The following is a 20,961-nucleotide window of genomic DNA, read 5'->3' as shown; positions in this document are numbered from 1 at the left end:
TCTTGTTTAAAAAGCCCGTTTTCTATTAGTAACTTCCCTATAAAATGGTAGGATGCGTTTATTGTATATCTCCATACAAAGAGTGATCTGAAGAAAGTTATAAATTATATAGGCATAGACGCGCAGGCTGGTTTTAGACATAATATGAACACTGTATATAAAGAATTGAGTTACATGGCGTTCTTCCACGCACGTTAAGTAAAAATACGTTTTCCTTAGAAAGTGCAGCCTTAGGCGCGGAAAAACCACATAAACTTAGAAAAACACACAAGTTGCTTTCAAACTGTGAAAGACAATGCATGGGTTTTCATGAAATTTAATACGAATTTAAGAATGTCCATCGTATACAAATTTATGAAAAAGTAACTTAAGATCATTTTTATTTTGAACCAAATGTTCCACATTTATTGAATTATTTAAGCTGTTTTAGCTAAATCTGTCAGTATTTGAGTAAAATGCAATAAAAGGCAGTGATGGATTGCATTTGATGACAGTTTAAAATGTTAGCAATCACTCTATTTAGTTTGGATGTAGAATAATATTATATGAATTATATATGAATTGCAAAAGAAAAAAGTCAAGTTTATTATGACGTCGTTTATATACTATGTAAAATATACTATGTAAAAGATCATTCTTTACGTGAATAGATGTAAAATTGTTTACCTGTAAATGGTAAACTCATGGACATTCTTATTTTATTGTATTGAAAATAACCTTTTAAACTGTTATCTGATCAAAATTACTTGAACGTGGTATACTTTTGTCAGCTTTAATCGTCAATTAAAACTTGGTATGATTTACCAATACCAACAATGCCTGTTTAATGTAGAATACTTTAAATATAAAGTTGTTTTGGATAAATTATATTTGTGCTTGCAGATGACAATCGTTCGGTTCAAAAACGCAACTCAGTGGACACGGCGACATTTCAACTGATCATGTACTGCCTAACACGAGGGAAAAATGACTCTGTCTGTAGGTCACATAACCCCAAACCGTTGTTGTTTTTCCACGCAAGCAAGCCCTTTTGTTGGGTGAAATGACATCAGAAATTCTGCCTCTACATGGATTTTACCTAAAATGTGCCAAAAAAAAAGAAAAAAGTTTGTTCGAAACCTGTTCAAATCCTGCTTTGATGCACAAATATTGCCATTGATGATTTTTGTCACTTATTTAGTCATCTGTTACATCAACTTTGCCTATGAGAATCGTAAGTGATGACTTGTATGAAGTCTTAGTGCTGCATGTATGATGAAACCAAGTTTGGCTTTTCTACCATAATTCTTGACGCGAAACGCTGTTATGCATGACGCTTTCAACGGCAACTTTTATGAATAAATCTGTGTGTCATTGTATCGGAACTTTGTGATTTTTCTCAAAACAGATTATACCTGTGGGAAAAGTGCCTTTTATATAAATTTGAAGGGGTTGGGTTCTCTTAAAGGTCACATAACCCCAAACCGGAACTCCTGTTTACAGGGTTACATGCAGTCAATTTGATATATAGCACACATTGTTCAGTGAGTGCTGCCTAGGATTTGTAAAATAGAATGCAAATGGTTGTTTTTGGTATTAATGTGAAGGTATATTTGTAAGCAATAAGAAAAAAAGCCATTTTTGTGCTCTACTTTTTCTGTTGATGGTTCCCGGCTTTGAAAGTAGGTCATTCTATTTGAGTAAAAATGGTCGCCTCCACATGTGTCAAAACTGGTGTGCCTATTCTAAGGTAAATATTTTGAGTTACAACACATAGAATTTGATGGCATGCAAAAGATTTCAAAAGATTATGCATTTATCTTTCCAATGATGTATGATGATATAGTGTTGAAACGCTTGGTCATGGTAAAAATTGATATCGAACATCAACTATTTTATATGTAATATAGAAGGAAATTAATTGCGCATGCGTAACCTTTAAGAACTTCCGACCAAGTTAGTCGTCTGCCAGAATTTTGACAATTGACCATCAAAAACTCTCTGTATTGCAAAACATAACTGCCAGATGTCATTTTGACCCAAATTAGGGCTGTTTGCAATTGGGCTGTAGCACTTGGGGTAATAAGGGGGGTAAATGCTGGAAAATCACACCGAAACCTGTTCCGGAGACATATTCTAAGACTACTTAAACACTCGGTATTGTTTTTCAGTGACATTTTGACATTAATTTGCATCAGTCTCAAAAATGAACCTAATGCATGTCTTTATTTCATCTGTATCTATTATTATTGTTTACTTTTTTAACCTTTTACTGTTAAAAATGCCTGCCAATTTTTGACCGACACTGTTATTTGCCTTCGCTTTCAACCCCGTCAGGCAATTCTACTCAGAATAAGTTTTAATAAAACTTCTTTGCCTTATTTTTCCTGTTTGGATATCTTGCTGAGTTCAAGCAAAATCAAGTGTTCAGCTGAAAACACAAAAATGATAATAATATTATGCTTTCTTTGCTGGAGGAATGTTGTTGTTATAGACCCTGCATGAAAAACACCAGGCAATCTGTATTTAAGTGACCTCATTATCACTATTATTATGCGTAAACCTAAGCGTGCATTTGTAGGCGGTGTCGAAATGGGTCTATAGCTCTGTCTGAACTGTCGTCCAATTGGTTTACAGGTCCGGCTGAAGTGACAGGCCATCAAACTGTACAGCATGACTGATTCGGAGACAGCCCTCAACACTCGCCCAGTCGTGTCGAGAGGATCGGTGTCTTTGTAGGTTAGTACACCGTTATTTTCAATTAAATCTATTGTAAAATGATTTCTTCGATATCTTGGCACACGTTTGTCCCCAAAATTAGGAAAATTGGGTGTTTTACATTTACTGCAGCTCTGAAACAACATTTTAAGGCGATAACTTTACCAGTGTGCCCGACAATGTGATTCCGGCGTGGTGACTTATCCCTTTGCAGCAAATAAAGCAACAAAGACTATTGAAAGCTTACGCTAATTGTATCCCACTTACATTAGTTGGCACCGTTATTGGTAAATGTGCACAAAAAAACCTTTTTGTTTCCTCAGATTACACGGAATCGAGCACCCGGGCCAGACTGACACTTTCCGGAGCCTGTCCGAGACGGAACTCGAGCCTAGGAATCATAGGTCCAGGTGTGGCAAAAGACTTAAAGCTCATGTCTGACGATCACTTTTTTTGAGTCAGGAATTCAAGTGTGTTGTTTTTCCACGCAAGCAAGCCCTTTTGTTGGGTGAAATGACATCAGAAATTCTGCCTCTACATGGATTTTACCTAAAATGTGCCAAAAAAAAAGAAAAAAGTTTGTTCGAAACCTGTTCAAATCCTGCTTTGATGCACAAATATTGCCATTGATGATTTTTGTCACTTATTTAGTCATCTGTTACATCAACTTTGCCTATGAGAATCGAAAGTGATGACTTGTATGAAGTCTAAGTGCTGCATGTATGATGAAACCAAGTTTGGCTTTTCTACCATAATTCTTGACGCGAAACGCTGTTATGCATGACGCTTTCAACGGCAACTTTTATGAATAAATCTGTGTGTCATTGTATCGGAACTTTGTGATTTTTCTCAAAACAGATTATACCTGTGGGAAAAGTGCCTTTTATATAAATTTGAAGGGGTTGGGTTCTCTTAAAGGTCACATAACCCCAAACCGGAACTCCTGTTTACAGGGTTACATGCAGTCAATTTGATATATAGCACACATTGTTCAGTGAATGCTGCCTAGGATTTGTAAAATAGAATGCAAATGGTTGTTTTTGGTATTAATGTGAAGGTATATTTGTAAGCAATAAGAAAAAAAGCCATTTTTGTGCTCTACTTTTTCTGTTGATGGTTCCCGGCTTTGAAAGTAGGTCATACTATTTGAGTAAAAATGGTCGCCTCCACATGTGTCAAAACTGGTGTGCCTATTCTAAGGTAAATATTTTGAGTTACAACACATAGAATTTGATGGCATGCATTTTTTTCAAAAGATTATGCATTTATCTTTCCAATGATGTATGATGATATAGTGTTGAAACGCTTGGTCATGGTAAAAATTGATATCGAACATCAACTATTTTATATGTAATATAGAAGGAAATTAATTGCGCATGCGTAACCTTTAAGAACTTCCGACCAAGTTAGTCGTCTACCAGAATTTTGACAATTGACCATCAAAAACTCTCTGTATTGCAAAACATAACTGTCAGATGTCATTTTGACCCAAATTAGGGCTGTTTGCAATTGGACTGTAGCACTTGGGGTAATAAGGGGGGTAAATGCTGGAAAATCACACCGAAACCTGTTCCGGAGACATATTCTAAGACTACTTAAACACTCGGTATTGTTTTTCAGTGACATTTTGACATTAATTTGCATCAGTCTCAAAAATGAACCTAATGCATGTCTTTATTTCATCTGTATCTATTATTATTGTTTACTTTTTGAACCTTTTACTGTTAAAAATGCCTGCCAATTTTTGACCGACACTGTTATTTGCCTTCGCTTTCAACCCCGTCAGGCAATTCTACTCAGAATAAGTTTTAATAAAACTACTTTGCCTTATTTTTCCTGTTTGGATATCTTGCTGAGTTCAAGCAAAATCAAGTGTTCAGCTGAAAACACAAAAATGATAATAATATTATGCTTTCTTTGCTGGAGGAATGTTGTTGTTATAGACCCTGCATGAAAAACACCAGGCAATCTGTATTTAAGTGACCTCATTATCACTATTATTATGCGTAAACCTAAGCGTGCATTTGTAGGCGGTGTCGAAATGGGTCTATAGCTCTGTCTGAACTGTCGTCCAATTGGTTTACAGGTCCGGCTGAAGTGACAGGCCATCAAAACTGTACAGCATGACTGATTCGGAGACAGCCCTCAACACTCGCCCAGTCGTGTCGAGAGGATCGGTGTCTTTGTAGGTTAGTACACCGTTATTTTCAATTAAATCTATTGTAAAATGATTTCTTCGATATCTTGGCACACGTTTGTCCCCAAAATTAGGAAAATTGGGTGTTTTACATTTACTGCAGCTCTGAAACAACATTTTAAGGCGATAACTTTACCAGTGTGCCCGACAATGTGATTCCGGCGTGGTGACTTATCCCTTTGCAGCAAATAAAGCAACAAAGACTATTGAAAGCTTACGCTAATTGTATCCCACTTACATTAGTTGGCACCGTTATTGGTAAATGTGCACAAAAAAAACTTTTTGTTTCCTCAGATTACACGGAATCGAGCACCCGGGCCAGACTGACACTTTCCGGAGCCTGTCCGAGACGGAACTCGAGCCTAGGAATCATAGGTCCAGGTGTGGCAAAAGACTTAAAGCTCATGTCTGACGATCACTTTTTTTGAGTCAGGAATTCAAGTGTGTTGTTTTTCCACGCAAGCAAGCCCTTTTGTTGGGTGAAATGACATCAGAAATTCTGCCTCTACATGGATTTTACCTAAAATGTGCCAAAAAAAAAGAAAAAAGTTTGTTCGAAACCTGTTCAAATCCTGCTTTGATGCACAAATATTGCCATTGATGATTTTTGTCACTTATTTAGTCATCTGTTACATCAACTTTGCCTATGAGAATCGAAAGTGATGACTTGTATGAAGTCTAAGTGCTGCATGTATGATGAAACCAAGTTTGGCTTTTCTACCATAATTCTTGACGCGAAACGCTGTTATGCATGACGCTTTCAACGGCAACTTTTATGAATAAATCTGTGTGTCATTGTATCGGAACTTTGTGATTTTTCTCAAAACAGATTATACCTGTGGGAAAAGTGCCTTTTATATAAATTTGAAGGGGTTGGGTTCTCTTAAAGGTCACATAACCCCAAACCGGAACTCCTGTTTACAGGGTTACATGCAGTCAATTTGATATATAGCACACATTGTTCAGTGAATGCTGCCTAGGATTTGTAAAATAGAATGCAAATGGTTGTTTTGGGTATTAATGTGAAGGTATATTTGTAAGCAATAAGAAAAAAAGCCATTTTTGTGCTCTACTTTTTCTGTTGATGGTTCCCGGCTTTGAAAGTAGGTCATACTATTTGAGTAAAAATGGTCGCCTCCACATGTGTCAAAACTGGTGTGCCTATTCTAAGGTAAATATTTTGAGTTACAACACATAGAATTTGATGGCATGCATTTTTTTCAAAAGATTATGCATTTATCTTTCCAATGATGTATGATGATATAGTGTTGAAACGCTTGGTCATGGTAAAAATTGATATCGAACATCAACTATTTTATATGTAATATAGAAGGAAATTAATTGCGCATGCGTAACCTTTAAGAACTTCCGACCAAGTTAGTCGTCTGCCAGAATTTTGACAATTGACCATCAAAAACTCTCTGTATTGCAAAACATAACTGCCAGATGTCATTTTGACCCAAATTAGGGCTGTTTGCAATTGGGCTGTAGCACTTGGGGTAATAAGGGGGGTAAATGCTGGAAAATCACACCGAAACCTGTTCCGGAGACATATTCTAAGACTACTTAAACACTCGGTATTGTTTTTCAGTGACATTTTGACATTAATTTGCATCAGTCTCAAAAATGAACCTAATGCATGTCTTTATTTCATCTGTATCTATTATTATTGTTTACTTTTTGAACCTTTTACTGTTAAAAATGCCTGCCAATTTTTGACCGACACTGTTATTTGCCTTCGCTTTCAACCCCGTCAGGCAATTCTACTCAGAATAGGTTTTAATAAAACTACTTTGCCTTATTTTTCCTGTTTGGATATCTTGCTGAGTTCAAGCAAAATCAAGTGTTCAGCTGAAAACACAAAAATGATAATAATATTATGCTTTCTTTGCTGGAGGAATGTTGTTGTTATAGACCCTGCATGAAAAACACCAGGCAATCTGTATTTAAGTGACCTCATTATCACTATTATTATGCGTAAACCTAAGCGTGCATTTGTAGGCGGTGTCGAAATGGGTCTATAGCTCTGTCTGAACTGTCGTCCAATTGGTTTACAGGTCCGGCTGAAGTGACAGGCCATCAAAACTGTACAGCATGACTGATTCGGAGACAGCCCTCAACACTCGCCCAGTCGTGTCGAGAGGATCGGTGTCTTTGTAGGTTAGTACACCGTTATTTTCAATTAAATCTATTGTAAAATGATTTCTTCGATATCTTGGCACACGTTTGTCCCCAAAATTAGGAAAATTGGGTGTTTTACATTTACTGCAGCTCTGAAACAACATTTTAAGGCGATAACTTTACCAGTGTGCCCGACAATGTGATTCCGGCGTGGTGACTTATCCCTTTGCAGCAAATAAAGCAACAAAGACTATTGAAAGCTTACGCTAATTGTATCCCACTTACATTAGTTGGCACCGTTATTGGTAAATGTGCACAAAAAAACCTTTTTGTTTCCTCAGATTACACGGAATCGAGCACCCGGGCCAGACTGACACTTTCCGGAGCCTGTCCGAGACGGAACTCGAGCCTAGGAATCATAGGTCCAGGTGTGGCAAAAGACTTAAAGCTCATGTCTGACGATCACTTTTTTTGAGTCAGGAATTCAAGTGTGTTGTTTTTCCACGCAAGCAAGCCCTTTTGTTGGGTGAAATGACATCAGAAATTCTGCCTCTACATGGATTTTACCTAAAATGTGCAAAAAAAAAAGAAAAAAGTTTGTTCGAAACCTGTTCAAATCCTGCTTTGATGCACAAATATTGCCATTGATGATTTTTGTCACTTATTTAGTCATCTGTTACATCAACTTTGCCTATGAGAATCGAAAGTGATGACTTGTATGAAGTCTAAGTGCTGCATGTATGATGAAACCAAGTTTGGCTTTTCTACCATAATTCTTGACGCGAAACGCTGTTATGCATGACGCTTTCAACGGCAACTTTTATGAATAAATCTGTGTGTCATTGTATCGGAACTTTGTGATTTTTCTCAAACAGATTATACCTGTGGGAAAAGTGCCTTTTATATAAATTTGACGGGGTTGGGTTCTCTTTAAGAACTTCCGACCAAGTTAGTCGTCTGCCAGAATTTTGACAATTGACCATCAAAAACTCTCTGTATTGCAAAACATAACTGCCAGATGTCATTTTGACCCAAATCAGGGCTGTTTGCAATTGGGCTGTAGCACTTGGGGTAATAAGGGGGGTAAATGCTGGAAAATCACACCGAAACCTGTTCCGTAGACATATTCTAAGACTACTTAAACACTCGGTATTGTTTTTCAGTGACATTTTGACATTAATTTGCATCAGTCTCAAAAATGAACCTAATGCATGTCTTTATTTCATCTGTATCTATTATTATTGTTTACTTTTTGAACCTTTTACTGTTAAAAATGCCTGCCAATTTTTGACCGACACTGTTATTTGCCTTCGCTTTCAACCCCGTCAGGCAATTCTACTCAGAATAAGTTTTAATAAAACTACTTTGCCTTATTTTTCCTGTTTGGATATCTTGCTGAGTTCAAGCAAAATCAAGTGTTCAGCTGAAAACACAAAAATGATAATAATATTATGCTTTCTTTGCTGGAGGAATGTTGTTGTTATAGACCCTGCATGAAAAACACCAGGCAATCTGTATTTAAGTGACCTCATTATCACTATTATTATGCGTAAACCTAAGCGTGCATTTGTAGGCGGTGTCGAAATGGGTCTATAGCTCTGTCTGAACTGTCGTCCAATTGGTTTACAGGTCCGGCTGAAGTGACAGGCCATCAAAACTGTACAGCATGACTGATTCGGAGACAGCCCTCAACACTCGCCCAGTCGTGTCGAGAGGATCGGTGTCTTTGTAGGTTAGTACACCGTTATTTTCAATTAAATCTATTGTAAAATGATTTCTTCGATATCTTGGCACACGTTTGTCCCCAAAATTAGGAAAATTGGGTGTTTTACATTTACTGCAGCTCTGAAACAACATTTTAAGGCGATAACTTTACCAGTGTGCCCGACAATGTGATTCCGGCGTGGTGACTTATCCCTTTGCAGCAAATAAAGCAACAAAGACTATTGAAAGCTTACGCTAATTGTATCCCACTTACATTAGTTGGCACCGTTATTGGTAAATGTGCACAAAAAAACCTTTTTGTTTCCTCAGATTACACGGAATCGAGCACCCGGGCCAGACTGACACTTTCCGGAGCCTGTCCGAGACGGAACTCGAGCCTAGGAATCATAGGTCCAGGTGTGGCAAAAGACTTAAAGCTCATGTCTGACGATCACTTTTTTTGAGTCAGGAATTCAAGTGTGTTGTTTTTCCACGCAAGCAAGCCCTTTTGTTGGGTGAAATGACATCAGAAATTCTGCCTCTACATTGATTTTACCTAAAATGTGCCAAAAAAAAAGAAAAAAGTTTGTTCGAAACCTGTTCAAATCTTGCTTTGATGCACAAATATTGCCATTGATGATTTTTGTCACTTATTTAGTCATCTGTTACATCAACTTTGCCTATGAGAATCGAAAGTGATGACTTGTATGAAGTCTAAGTGCTGCATGTATGATGAAACCAAGTTTGGCTTTTCTACCATAATTCTTGACGCGAAACGCTGTTATGCATGATGCTTTCAACGGCAACTTTTATGAATAAATCTGTGTGTCATTGTATCGGAACTTTGTGATTTTTCTCAAAACAGATTATACCTGTGGGAAAAGTGCCTTTTATATAAATTTGAAGGGGTTGGGTTCTCTTAAAGGTCACATAACCCCAAACCGGAACTCCTGTTTACAGGGTTACATGCAGTCAATTTGATATATAGCACACATTGTTCAGTGAATGCTGCCTAGGATTTGTAAAATAGAATGCAAATGGTTGTTTTGGGTATTAATGTGAAGGTATATTTGTAAGCAATAAGAAAAAAAGCCATTTTTGTGCTCTACTTTTTCTGTTGATGATTCCCGGCTTTGAAAGTAGGTCATACTATTTGAGTAAAAATGGTCGCCTCCACATGTGTCAAAACTGGTGTGCCTATTCTAAGGTAAATAATTTGAGTTACAACACATAGAATTTGATGGCATGCATTTTTTTCAAAAGATTATGCATTTATCTTTCCAATGATGTATGATGATATAGTGTTGAAACGCTTGGTCATGGTAAAAATTGATATCGAACATCAACTATTTTATATGTAATATAGAAGGAAATTAATTGCGCATGCGTAACCTTTAAGAACTTCCGACCAAGTTAGTCGTCTGCCAGAATTTTGACAATTGACCATCAAAAACTCTCTGTATTGCAAAACATAACTGCCAGATGTCATTTTGACCCAAATTAGGGCTGTTTGCAATTGGGCTGTAGCACTTGGGGTAATAAGGGGGGTAAATGCTGGAAAATCACACCGAAACCTGTTCCGTAGACATATTCTAAGACTACTTAAACACTCGGTATTGTTTTTCAGTGACATTTTGACATTAATTTGCATCAGTCTCAAAAATGAACCTAATGCATGTCTTTATTTCATCTGTATCTATTATTATTGTTTACTTTTTGAACCTTTTACTGTTAAAAATGCCTGCCAATTTTTGACCGACACTGTTATTTGCCTTCGCTTTCAACCCCGTCAGGCAATTCTACTCAGAATAAGTTTTAATAAAACTACTTTGCCTTATTTTTCCTGTTTGGATATCTTGCTGAGTTCAAGCAAAATCAAGTGTTCAGCTGAAAACACAAAAATGATAATAATATTATGCTTTCTTTGCTGGAGGAATGTTGTTGTTATAGACCCTGCATGAAAAACACCAGGCAATCTGTATTTAAGTGACCTCATTATCACTATTATTATGCGTAAACCTAAGCGTGCATTTGTAGGCGGTGTCGAAATGGGTCTATAGCTCTGTCTGAACTGTCGTCCAATTGGTTTACAGGTCCGGCTGAAGTGACAGGCCATCAAAACTGTACAGCATGACTGATTCGGAGACAGCCCTCAACACTCGCCCAGTCGTGTCGAGAGGATCGGTGTCTTTGTAGGTTAGTACACCGTTATTTTCAATTAAATCTATTGTAAAATGATTTCTTCGATATCTTGGCACACGTTTGTCCCCAAAATTAGGAAAATTGGGTGTTTTACATTTACTGCAGCTCTGAAACAACATTTTAAGGCGATAACTTTACCAGTGTGCCCGACAATGTGATTCCGGCGTGGTGACTTATCCCTTTGCAGCAAATAAAGCAACAAAGACTATTGAAAGCTTACGCTAATTGTATCCCACTTACATTAGTTGGCACCGTTATTGGTAAATGTGCACAAAAAAAACCTTTTTGTTTCCTCAGATTACACGGAATCGAGCACCCGGGCCAGACTGACACTTTCCGGAGCCTGTCCGAGACGGAACTCGAGCCTAGGAATCATAGGTCCAGGTGTGGCAAAAGACTTAAAGCTCATGTCTGACGATCACTTTTTTTGAGTCAGGAATTCAAGTGTGTTGTTTTTCCACGCAAGCAAGCCCTTTTGTTGGGTGAAATGACATCAGAAATTCTGCCTCTACATGGATTTTACCTAAAATGTGCCAAAAAAAAAGAAAAAAGTTTGTTCGAAACCTGTTCAAATCTTGCTTTGATGCACAAATATTGCCATTGATGATTTTTGTCACTTATTTAGTCATCTGTTACATCAACTTTGCCTATGAGAATCGAAAGTGATGACTTGTATGAAGTCTAAGTGCTGCATGTATGATGAAACCAAGTTTGGCTTTTCTACCATAATTCTTGACGCGAAACGCTGTTATGCATGATGCTTTCAACGGCAACTTTTATGAATAAATCTGTGTGTCATTGTATCGGAACTTTGTGATTTTTCTCAAAACAGATTATACCTGTGGGAAAAGTGCCTTTTATATAAATTTGAAGGGGTTGGGTTCTCTTAAAGGTCACATAACCCCAAACCGGAACTCCTGTTTACAGGGTTACATGCAGTCAATTTGATATATAGCACACATTGTTCAGTGAATGCTGCCTAGGATTTGTAAAATAGAATGCAAATGGTTGTTTTGGGTATTAATGTGAAGGTATATTTGTAAGCAATAAGAAAAAAAGCCATTTTTGTGCTCTACTTTTTCTGTTGATGGTTCCCGGCTTTGAAAGTAGGTCATACTATTTGAGTAAAAATGGTCGCCTCCACATGTGTCAAAACTGGTGTGCCTATTCTAAGGTAAATAATTTGAGTTACAACACATAGAATTTGATGGCATGCATTTTTTTCAAAAGATTATGCATTTATCTTTCCAATGATGTATGATGATATAGTGTTGAAACGCTTGGTCATGGTAAAAATTGATATCGAACATCAACTATTTTATATGTAATATAGAAGGAAATTAATTGCGCATGCGTAACCTTTAAGAACTTCCGACCAAGTTAGTCGTCTGCCAGAATTTTGACAATTGACCATCAAAAACTCTCTGTATTGCAAAACATAACTGCCAGATGTCATTTTGACCCAAATTAGGGCTGTTTGCAATTGGGCTGTAGCACTTGGGGTAATAAGGGGGGTAAATGCTGGAAAATCACACCGAAACCTGTTCCGGAGACATATTCTAAGACTACTTAAACACTCGGTATTGTTTTTCAGTGACATTTTGACATTAATTTGCATCAGTCTCAAAAATGAACCTAATGCATGTCTTTATTTCATCTGTATCTATTAGTATTGTTTACTTTTTGAACCTTTTACTGTTAAAAATGCCTGCCAATTTTTGACCGACACTGTTATTTGCCTTCGCTTTCAACCCCGTCAGGCAATTCTACTCAGAATAAGTTTTAATAAAACTACTTTGCCTTATTTTTCCTGTTTGGATATCTTGCTGAGTTCAAGCAAAATCAAGTGTTCAGCTGAAAACACAAAAATGATAATAATATTATGCTTTCTTTGCTGGAGGAATGTTGTTGTTATAGACCCTGCATGAAAAACACCAGGCAATCTGTATTTAAGTGACCTCATTATCACTATTATTATGCGTAAACCTAAGCGTGCATTTGTAGGCGGTGTCGAAATGGGTCTATAGCTCTGTCTGAACTGTCGTCCAATTGGTTTACAGGTCCGGCTGAAGTGACAGGCCATCAAAACTGTACAGCATGACTGATTCGGAGACAGCCCTCAACACTCGCCCAGTCGTGTCGAGAGGATCGGTGTCTTTGTAGGTTAGTACACTGTTATTTTCAATTAAATCTATTGTAAAATGATTTCTTCGATATCTTGGCACACGTTTGTCCCCAAAATTAGGAAAATTGGGTGTTTTACATTTACTGCAGCTCTGAAACAACATTTTAAGGCGATAACTTTACCAGTGTGCCCGACAATGTGATTCCGGCGTGGTGACTTATCCCTTTGCAGCAAATAAAGCAACAAAGACTATTGAAAGCTTACGCTAATTGTATCCCACTTACATTAGTTGGCACCGTTATTGGTAAATGTGCACAAAAAAACCTTTTTGTTTCCTCAGATTACACGGAATCGAGCACCCGGGCCAGACTGACACTTTCCGGAGCCTGTCCGAGACGGAACTCGAGCCTAGGAATCATAGGTCCAGGTGTGGCAAAAGACTTAAAGCTCATGTCTGACGATCACTTTTTTTGAGTCAGGAATTCAAGTGTGTTGTTTTTCCACGCAAGCAAGCCCTTTTGTTGGGTGAAATGACATCAGAAATTCTGCCTCTACATGGATTTTACCTAAAATGTGCCAAAAAAAAAGAAAAAAGTTTGTTCGAAACCTGTTCAAATCCTGCTTTGATGCACAAATATTGCCATTGATGATTTTTGTCACTTATTTAGTCATCTGTTACATCAACTTTGCCTATGAGAATCGAAAGTGATGACTTGTATGAAGTCTAAGTGCTGCATGTATGATGAAACCAAGTTTGGCTTTTCTACCATAATTCTTGACGCGAAACGCTGTTATGCATGACTCTTTCAACGGCAACTTTTATGAATAAATCTGTGTGTCATTGTATCGGAACTTTGTGATTTTTCTCAAAACAGATTATACCTGTGGGAAAAGTGCCTTTTATATAAATTTGAAGGGGTTGGGTTCTCTTAAAGGTCACATAACCCCAAACCGGAACTCCTGTTTACAGGGTTACATGCAGTCAATTTGATATATAGCACACATTGTTCAGTGAATGCTGCCTAGGATTTGTAAAATAGAATGCAAATGGTTGTTTTTGGTATTAATGTGAAGGTATATTTGTAAGCAATAAGAAAAAAAGCCATTTTTGTGCTCTACTTTTTCTGTTGATGGTTCCCGGCTTTGAAAGTAGGTCATACTATTTGAGTAAAAATGGTCGCCTCCACATGTGTCAAAACTGGTGTGCCTATTCTAAGGTAAATATTTTGAGTTACAACACATAGAATTTGATGGCATGCATTTTTTTCAAAAGATTATGCATTTATCTTTCCAATGATGTATGATGATATAGTGTTGAAACGCTTGGTCATGGTAAAAATTGATATCGAACATCAACTATTTTATATGTTATATAGAAGGAAATTAATTGCGCATGCGTAACCTTTAAGAACTTCCGACCAAGTTAGTCGTCTGCCAGAATTTTGACAATTGACCATCAAAAACTCTCTGTATTGCAAAACATAACTGCCAGATGTCATTTTGACCCAAATTAGGGCTGTTTGCAATTGGGCTGTAGCACTTGGGGTAATAAGGGGGGTAAATGCTGGAAAATCACACCGAAACCTGTTCCGGAGACATATTCTAAGACTACTTAAACACTCGGTATTGTTTTTCAGTGACATTTTGACATTAATTTGCATCAGTCTCAAAAATGAACCTAATGCATGTCTTTATTTCATCTGTATCTATTATTATTGTTTACTTTTTGAACCTTTTACTGTTAAAAATGCCTGCCAATTTTTGACCGACACTGTTATTTGCCTTCGCTTTCAACCCCGTCAGGCAATTCTACTCAGAATAAGTTTTAATAAAACTACTTTGCCTTATTTTTCCTGTTTGGATATCTTGCTGAGTTCAAGCAAAATCAAGTGTTCAGCTGAAAACACAAAAATGATAATAATATTATGCTTTCTTTGCTGGAGGAATGTTGTTGTTATAGACCCTGCATGAAAAACACCAGGCAATCTGTATTTAAGTGACCTCATTATCACTATTATTATGCGTAAACCTAAGCGTGCATTTGTAGGCGGTGTCGAAATGGGTCTATAGCTCTGTCTGAACTGTCGTCCAATTGGTTTACAGGTCCGGCTGAAGTGACAGGCCATCAAAACTGTACAGCATGACTGATTCGGAGACAGCCCTCAACACTCGCCCAGTCGTGTCGAGAGGATCGGTGTCTTTGTAGGTTAGTACACCGTTATTTTCAATTAAATCTATTGTAAAATGATTTCTTCGATATCTTGGCACACGTTTGTCCCCAAAATTAGGAAAATTGGGTGTTTTACATTTACTGCAGCTCTGAAACAACATTTTAAGGCGATAACTTTACCAGTGTGCCCGACAATGTGATTCCGGCGTGGTGACTTATCCCTTTGCAGCAAATAAAGCAACAAAGACTATTGAAAGCTTACGCTAATTGTATCCCACTTACATTAGTTGGCACCGTTATTGGTAAATGTGCACAAAAAAACCTTTTTGTTTCCTCAGATTACACGGAATCGAGCACCCGGGCCAGACTGACACTTTCCGGAGCCTGTCCGAGACGGAACTCGAGCCTAGGAATCATAGGTCCAGGTGTGGCAAAAGACTTAAAGCTCATGTCTGACGATCACTTTTTTTGAGTCAGGAATTCAAGTGTGTTGTTTTTCCACGCAAGCAAGCCCTTTTGTTGGGTGAAATGACATCAGAAATTCTGCCTCTACATGGATTTTACCTAAAATGTGCCAAAAAAAAAGAAAAAAGTTTGTTCGAAACCTGTTCAAATCCTGCTTTGATGCACAAATATTGCCATTGATGATTTTTGTCACTTATTTAGTCATCTGTTACATCAACTTTGCCTATGAGAATCGAAAGTGATGACTTGTATGAAGTCTAAGTGCTGCATGTATGATGAAACCAAGTTTGGCTTTTCTACCATAATTCTTGACGCGAAACGCTGTTATGCATGACGCTTTCAACGGCAACTTTTATGAATAAATCTGTGTGTCATTGTATCGGAACTTTGTGATTTTTCTCAAACAGATTATACCTGTGGGAAAAGTGCCTTTTATATAAATTTGACGGGGTTGGGTTCTCTTTAAGAACTTCCGACCAAGTTAGTCGTCTGCCAGAATTTTGACAATTGACCATCAAAAACTCTCTGTATTGCAAAACATAACTGCCAGATGTCATTTTGACCCAAATCAGGGCTGTTTGCAATTGGGCTGTAGCACTTGGGGTAATAAGGGGGGTAAATGCTGGAAAATCACACCGAAACCTGTTCCGTAGACATATTCTAAGACTACTTAAACACTCGGTATTGTTTTTCAGTGACATTTTGACATTAATTTGCATCAGTCTCAAAAATGAACCTAATGCATGTCTTTATTTCATCTGTATCTATTATTATTGTTTACTTTTTGAACCTTTTACTGTTAAAAATGCCTGCCAATTTTTGACCGACACTGTTATTTGCCTTCGCTTTCAACCCCGTCAGGCAATTCTACTCAGAATAAGTTTTAATAAAACTACTTTGCCTTATTTTTCCTGTTTGGATATCTTGCTGAGTTCAAGCAAAATCAAGTGTTCAGCTGAAAACACAAAAATGATAATAATATTATGCTTTCTTTGCTGGAGGAATGTTGTTGTTATAGACCCTGCATGAAAAACACCAGGCAATCTGTATTTAAGTGACCTCATTATCACTATTATTATGCGTAAACCTAAGCGTGCATTTGTAGGCGGTGTCGAAATGGGTCTATAGCTCTGTCTGAACTGTCGTCCAATTGGTTTACAGGTCCGGCTGAAGTGACAGGCCATCAAAACTGTACAGCATGACTGATTCGGAGACAGCCCTCAACACTCGCCCAGTCGTGTCGAGAGGATCGGTGTCTTTGTAGGTTAGTACACCGTTATTTTCAATTAAATCTATTGTAAAATGATTTCTTCGATATCTTGGCACACGTTTGTCCCCAAAATTAGGAAAATTGGGTGTTTTACATTTACTGCAGCTCTGAAACAACATTTTAAGGCGATAACTTTACCAGTGTGCCCGACAATGTGATTCCGGCGTGGTGACTTATCCCTTTGCAGCAAATAAAGCAACAAAGACTATTGAAAGCTTACGCTAATTGTATCCCACTTACATTAGTTGGCACCGTTATTGGTAAATGTGCACAAAAAAAACCTTTTTGTTTCCTCAGATTACACGGAATCGAGCACCCGGGCCAGACTGACACTTTCCGGAGCCTGTCCGAGACGGAACTCGAGCCTAGGAATCATAGGTCCAGGTGTGGCAAAAGACTTAAAGCTCATGTCTGACGATCACTTTTTTTGAGTCAGGAATTCAAGTGTGTTGTTTTTCCACGCAAGCAAGCCCTTTTGTTGGGTGAAATGACATCAGAAATTCTGCCTCTACATGGATTTTACCTAAAATGTGCCAAAAAAAAAGAAAAAAGTTTGTTCGAAACCTGTTCAAATCCTGCTTTGATGCACAAATATTGCCATTGATGATTTTTGTCACTTATTTAGTCATCTGTTACATCAACTTTGCCTATGAGAATCGAAAGTGATGACTTGTATGAAGTCTAAGTGCTGCATGTATGATGAAACCAAGTTTGGCTTTTCTACCATAATTCTTGACGCGAAACGCTGTTATGCATGACGCTTTCAACGGCAACTTTTATGAATAAATCTGTGTGTCATTGTATCGGAACTTTGTGATTTTTCTCAAAACAGATTATACCTGTGGGAAAAAGTGCCTTTTGTATAAATTTGAAGGGGTTGGGTTCTCTTAAAGGTCACATAACCCCAAACCGGAACTCCTGTTTACAGGGTTACATGCAGTCAATTTGATATATAGCACACATTGTTCAGTGAATGCTGCCTAGGATTTGTAAAATAGAATGCAAATGGTTGTTTTTGGTATTAATGTGAAGGTATATTTGTAAGCAATAAGAAAAAAAGCCATTTTTGTGCTCTACTTTTTCTGTTGATGGTTCCCGGCTTTGAAAGTAGGTCATACTATTTGAGTAAAAATGGTCGCCTCCACATGTGTCAAAACTAGTGTGCCTATTCTAAGGTAAATATTTTGAGTTACAACACATAGAATTTGATGGCATGCATTTTTTTTTAAAAGATTATGCATTTATCTTTCCAATGATGTATGATGATATAGTGTTGAAACGCTTGGTCATGGTAAAAATTGATATCGAACATCAACTATTTTATATGTAATATAGAAGGAAATTAATTGCGCATGCGTAACCTGTAAACCTAGCCGCGATATCGTCGTCACAAAGAACGAATAACGCCCGCAAACAAAGGGACGCACATCTGCTGGAATATATATCAAGGGCGACAACTTTGTACAATGCCTAATACATTAGCAATCGTCGTTAAATAATTATCGTTTAGTGGTTTTGCATTTACTGATTCGCCCGCAGTAAATACGACATATGATATGCACCGTCATGAAATATATAATGTAAATTAGTTACGTGCTGATTCATTTTCATTTACCATAACGGTCTATAATAGTTTAAAACAAACAAAAGCAAGAAGTATGGCCTACGGTGAGACAACAGTAAGGAGTGATTTTGGCATTTAATATAAGCTGTGCTGGTTGATAGATTTAATCAAATAAATTACGATTTTAGTGCCTTAAATCAGTTTTAGTATTAAATATGCGGTAAATTTTTAACATTATTGATTTTAAAACTGGAAATATTCAGATGATAAATCAATTAAACATAAAGCATTCTAAATGTTCATATGTAAGTATATGTAATGCATATAAATTATACAAGAGTTTGCCCATTGTTCGTTATCGTTTGGAAATGGCGATATCAGATCATCCGAATTTATAAACCGGGTAATATCAAATATTCAACTACTGGTATGGCAAGCGAAATGCACATTAATTCCTTAAACCACGGTTTACCAGTTAACTATATAGTTAAGAGACTTTGAACCCGGGTTCAAAGTGCCGTTTGCACATTAAATCCTTAAACCCGAGTTCAAGAGTTTGAACCGCAGTTCAAAGTGTGTCTAAAAATAGATACAAATCTGTTATCTGAGACGACCAATTAGCGGAGCTTAAACCACAATTAGCTATATATAGAAGGTAAAGGCCGCGATTTCATTGGTCCTCTCTTAAATAGGGTTAAGATACTTTAAACTGCGGTTCAAAGTCTTTAACTGCGGTTAAGAGGCGCAGAATGCACATTAACTATTTAACAGTTAATTATATAGTTAAGAAATTTTGAACCCGAGTTCAAAGTGCCGCTTGCACATTAATTCCTTAAACCCGAGTTTAAGAGTGTAAACTGCGGTTCAAAGTCTTAAACTGGGGTTAACAAGCGCGGAATGTACATTTATTATCTAACTGTTGAATATATACAGTAAAAATACTAAAATGAAAGTTTTGACACACCATGCGAATGTCCTATCAAGTAAAGGTGACGATTAACCAAAATGAAGTGTAATAAAACTTATTTCAATGGGTTTTATGCGGTGCGAGTGTTCACAAAACACCGGTTGACCTTGAAAATGACATGGGACGATGATGGGTAAAAAAACAATCTCGTCGAATAACATTTCTCAATTTTCAACGAGTTTAATCCGTTGACACTGCATTGCATGGAAAGAAAAGGTGATATTAGGTATGTTGTTAATTCATGTTGACGTTTTATTACCAAATTTATGGATGTAATCGCTAAATTATCTCAATTACTTAACCCGGAAGTGGATAGTTCGATTTATTTACGGAACCACATACATTGATAAATATGCACTGTAGCAAATCTTCATATAATCAATCTTTGTACAGAGAATAAGAAAAAAAACACTAGTTTAATAATATAAATCCTTTATTAATCAAAATCAACCTCTCCTATACCACTATACCATTGTAACGATTTGGAAAACAGACCGGACTAAAACATCCGTATTGATAATAATAATAACAACAAATAAAAGCTTTATTTACAAAACGTTACACACAAAAAAAAAATGGAAAAATGAAATGACGTGACAACATTTTATTATGACAATTAAACTTTACTAATACAAGAATAATGGTTATGCATTAATTATAAATAAGTTAACAAAGCGGGATGCTAAGAGTTCCTTATCGACGCACTCCCACTCAATGAGGTCTATTAATGAATAAAGTTTCAAACTGATGCTATTAATACTTTTTAACGAGACAGACGACGGACAGGTGATCCCTATAAGAAAACATTTTGTAGAAAACAATATTAATGCATAGTATTCGATACAAAAGCATTTGTTCGTTAACAGAATATACTATAATTGTAACATAATTATACTATGTACAACAACCTCAAGGTAGACATAATGACATACAAATTTGTAGTAAATTAAATAAACAAACTATAAAATGAATCATAAACATAATTGTCTCGCGTTCTGAGAAAACTGGACATAATGCTTGTGCGTAAATTGTCATCCCAGATTAGCCTGTTCAGTCCCACAGGCTAATCAGCAACGACAATTTCCGCTTTTACGGAATGTTTCGTTTAAATGATGTCTCTTCTTAGCGAAAATCCAGATAAGGCGGAAAGTGTCAATTTACGCATAAGCATTATGCCCAGTTTTCTCAGAACACGACACAATTATGCATGTTCAAAACCATTTCTAGCTACATTTTCACACATTCTCTTTCACTATTGCTTTAACTTATATTTTTACTATTTATTATACGGGACCGTTTCATCAAAGATCGTACGACAATCTAAATTTATAACTTAAATTTAAAAACTAAAAATATACAAGCTGTTGATAAATAGCTCCGCAAGATATAAGCCATTGGTAAGAAAATGATGAAATAAATGATTTTACAAGAAATAAGCAAAAATATGCTTCGGTCTGTTAAAATAATGTTTCTTTGAAA

General features: G+C 36.8%; 1 protein-coding gene and 3 long non-coding RNA genes across 19 annotated transcripts in view; 1 reads left to right on the top strand and 3 right to left on the bottom strand.

Annotated features, from left to right (window-relative positions):
- LOC127833696 (guanine deaminase-like) overlaps nucleotides 1–20,961 on the bottom strand; it is a 67,681-nt gene that overhangs the window by 15,808 nt on the left and 30,912 nt on the right. The gene's annotated exons all lie outside the window — the stretch shown is intronic.
- On the bottom strand, nucleotides 1,257–16,845 carry LOC127833701 (uncharacterized). Its single transcript, XR_008027564.1, has 3 exons — nucleotides 16,418–16,845; nucleotides 1,916–2,191; nucleotides 1,257–1,440 (listed from the first exon to the last, which is right to left on the bottom strand). It is a non-coding gene; the product is annotated as an uncharacterized LOC127833701 (long non-coding RNA).
- On the top strand, nucleotides 2,641–17,754 carry LOC127833698 (uncharacterized). 14 transcript variants are annotated; one of them, XR_008027547.1, is made up of 16 exons: nucleotides 2,641–2,718; nucleotides 3,021–3,107; nucleotides 4,784–4,886; nucleotides 5,189–5,275; nucleotides 6,952–7,054; nucleotides 7,357–7,443; nucleotides 8,645–8,747; nucleotides 9,050–9,136; nucleotides 10,813–10,915; nucleotides 11,219–11,305; nucleotides 12,982–13,084; nucleotides 13,387–13,473; nucleotides 15,150–15,252; nucleotides 15,555–15,641; nucleotides 16,843–16,945; nucleotides 17,249–17,754. It is a non-coding gene; the product is annotated as an uncharacterized LOC127833698 (long non-coding RNA). The 14 variants fall into 14 exon arrangements; XR_008027560.1 differs by lacking the exons at nucleotides 3,021–3,107; nucleotides 4,784–4,886; XR_008027551.1 differs by lacking the exons at nucleotides 4,784–4,886; nucleotides 5,189–5,275.
- On the bottom strand, nucleotides 3,192–12,975 carry LOC127833700 (uncharacterized). 3 transcript variants are annotated; one of them, XR_008027561.1, is made up of 3 exons: nucleotides 12,611–12,975; nucleotides 6,251–6,580; nucleotides 4,323–5,776 (listed from the first exon to the last, which is right to left on the bottom strand). It is a non-coding gene; the product is annotated as an uncharacterized LOC127833700 (long non-coding RNA). The 3 variants fall into 3 exon arrangements; XR_008027563.1 differs by lacking the exons at nucleotides 4,323–5,776; nucleotides 12,611–12,975 and adding an exon at nucleotides 3,192–3,608 and having other exon boundaries at nucleotides 6,251–6,663; XR_008027562.1 differs by lacking the exon at nucleotides 12,611–12,975 and having other exon boundaries at nucleotides 6,251–6,663.

This window comes from Dreissena polymorpha, chromosome 6 (assembly GCF_020536995.1).
Source record: "Dreissena polymorpha isolate Duluth1 chromosome 6, UMN_Dpol_1.0, whole genome shotgun sequence".
In the NCBI taxonomy this organism is placed as follows: Eukaryota; Metazoa; Mollusca; class Bivalvia; order Myida; family Dreissenidae; genus Dreissena; species Dreissena polymorpha.
Note: the sequence above shows the minus strand (reverse complement) of the source record. Positions and strands in the feature narration are given on the sequence as shown.